Genomic DNA, 2,718 nt, shown 5'->3' with positions numbered 1-2,718 from the left:
TTTCTTTTCTTTTCAATTTGGGGTTGTTGCAGATCTGCCCTCCACAAGAAACGGGATTTCAAAAACAGGCCTTACACCGGGGGGGTGTCAAACTAATTTTTGTGGCGGGCCACATTACAATTAGTGTTTCCCTTGCAGGACCGTGATGACTGAAACGATATAAAGAAATCAAGAAGATCGTTTTCTTCAACTATTGTTGAAGCACCGGTAACTGTAATGAGGGGTTTTGGTAACACGAAAATGTTGACAATATGTCTCTGTTATTTATTACATCCAAAAATTTAAAAATTTTTATACATATTTTAGCAAGTATCATGGAAGTTGTCATCTTTGATTTGCTGTCGTGGGCCACTCAAAACGATGTGGCGGCCACATCTGGCCCCCCGAGCCTCAAGTTTGACACCGACGCCTTCCACTTGTACTCTGAAATGTTTTTTTGTTTTTGTTTGTTTGCGGAGGGGAAATATTCATGAATATATTTGGGACGAAAACTTTGTTTATATTAAAAGAGAAGAGAAGAAGAACTTCAATTTCAAGCACTGAGGGGTGCAAAGTAGGACGTCTCCTTAAGTGTGCAATTTGTTTACAGCGTGATCATTATCTTGCTAATTGCAGCCGTGAAACTTTTAATACGTTGCCTTTCAATGCAGACAAATGTTTTCAAGACACTCGCACGCAAAGTGTTGATCACAGCTGTCATTCTCACGGTTTATGAACATCTGAAGGACTGCTTTTGTGAGCACTGTTCTGCTCGAGATGAGCTCCACTTCATCCCGCCGCCTAAACAAACAATGCTGCTCTTCCTGTCTTTACTTTTTCTTTTCTGTTTGTTTGGGTTTTTTTGTTTGTTTGGTTTTTTTTGCCGATGCAATTATAGGAAATCGTTGTCTCCCGCGGACTGCTTCAAAACACATATCAGAAGCACCAATCCAGCCCCAAACTGTCCCCCCACAGAGTTGGGAGCGTGTCCGTAATCTCTCGGTATGCCCAACATGCCGGACAGATATTTTTTCCTTGTGGGAACAGGTCAGAGGTGCCCCCCCCCCCCCCCCCCAACATGACTGTGCGGCAGTGCCCAAAGCAGGAAGAATGCTCATAATTGCCCACAAACTCGATTCTGAACCTTGCAAAACAGCCTTCCCAGAAGAGTTGGAGCTCTTGTGGCAACCTCAAATCAAACCTGGAACCCCCCCACCCACCCCCCATAAAAAGCATGCTAAGCCGACCCAGCCCAGAATCAAACCCTGCACCTCTGCGGACGCACTCACCATGCCGCCCGCAGTAACATAAAATGCAAATTTGATCACAACAAGGCTCTACAAAACATCGAGACAAAAACCAACGATTTCTTCAAGGTCAGCATTTTTCAGTTTCTTTGTTTTTCCAGTCATTGTTCATTTGTCTCCTACAAGTAGGCCAGGAAATGAAATGCTAATAAGATCGTTGTTCCGTCTGCAAAGAATTAACATACTTTTTGCGCACAATATTTTGAACCAAAGCCTGAAAATGTTATTTTGCCCACACACTGCTGCTCCTTTGTGGGATTTATCTTGCATCGCAATCAGCAGAAGAACAACCAGCATCCAAAATAGCACAAATGAAAGAGGGCGGCCTTCTTTTTGGGTGATGTTTACAGGAAACCGTGTTGTGGAAGTGTGTTTATTTTCACACTGCGCCAAGGAATATAAGCAGAAGGGCTATCTGCGTTCCCATCGGATCTGGCCAGGTAGGGCAAGTCAGGCAAAGGCTCTTTTGGACAAAGTCGGGTTAAGGTATTTGCCTCTCCGGCATCTGAACTATTAGCCTGGGAGACGTGCGTAAGCAACCTTGCTGACATACAAAGTATGTTCCTATGTGTCCAAAGAGACAATTGACATCAAATCACATTTTCACACATGTTTTGTTTTCTTTCAGGTTTGCTCATATCCACTTTTGTGTTCCCCTGAAGGGGAAAGCAACAACTATGACCTCAGTCTTCTATTCTGGTAATGGCTAATTAGAAGGGACTTGTTTCCGATTAGCTCGTAATGCTACTTCCACAGGCCATTGCCTTGTTTCCGTGTATATTGAGTTATCCCTCACCGAACCCAAAACGATGTTGCTCTGCTGGTACTAATCAGGCGGGTTTGCTTTTCCTTTTGATCGAGTGCAAAATAAAGGCCATGGAACTACATTTCCCCCCCCCCCTCCATGTCACATTTCGATGACTCTCTGCCTTTGGACGAATGAGTCCGTGCAGTTGTGACCGCTTGACTGTTTTCATCTGTCTCTGTTACAGCCCTCCAAAACTACGTATTGTGGTTGAGGAAAATGTGTCAAGGTTTTATGATGAATTTGTCAGTTTGACTTAAAATGCTTTGAGAGACGAGTGCAAGTCTTTCCACAACAGTTAGCATAAAATAAGAACGGAACACATCAGACACGGACAGTCATACAATCGCAACCGCTCTCTCTGTAGACGCCTTGTCCTTTGAAGCAGTTCTCAACGAAAGAGGTGGAAACAAAGTGTCCTTTCACCAGTGGATCAGTCTCAAAACGTGCATGACGTTCCACAAGTCAGCTACAAGCTAAGATCGAGCGTAAACAACAAGCTGCGGCATCCATTGACGAAAAAAAGAGCTCGGTTCACTTCTCCCGTCCCGTGTGAATCCGCTTCATTTCCGAGCGCCGACTCTCATTTCCAAATCTCTCGTCATCCTTAACGCCAGCAGCCATCCA

The 2,718-nt window shown here is 44.3% G+C and overlaps 1 long non-coding RNA gene across 1 annotated transcript; it reads left to right on the top strand.

The window, feature by feature from the left end:
- Positions 1-1,229: 1,229 nt before the first annotated feature.
- LOC127607654 (uncharacterized) lies at positions 1,230-2,614 on the top strand. The gene is made up of 3 exons (XR_007964112.1): positions 1,230-1,355; positions 1,915-1,985; positions 2,459-2,614. It is a non-coding gene; the product is annotated as an uncharacterized LOC127607654 (long non-coding RNA).
- The last annotated feature ends 104 nt before the right edge of the window (positions 2,615-2,718 follow it).

Source organism: Hippocampus zosterae, chromosome 9 (assembly GCF_025434085.1).
Source record: "Hippocampus zosterae strain Florida chromosome 9, ASM2543408v3, whole genome shotgun sequence".
In the NCBI taxonomy this organism is placed as follows: domain Eukaryota; kingdom Metazoa; phylum Chordata; class Actinopteri; order Syngnathiformes; family Syngnathidae; genus Hippocampus; species Hippocampus zosterae.
This window is presented reverse-complemented; position numbering and strand designations above follow the sequence as displayed.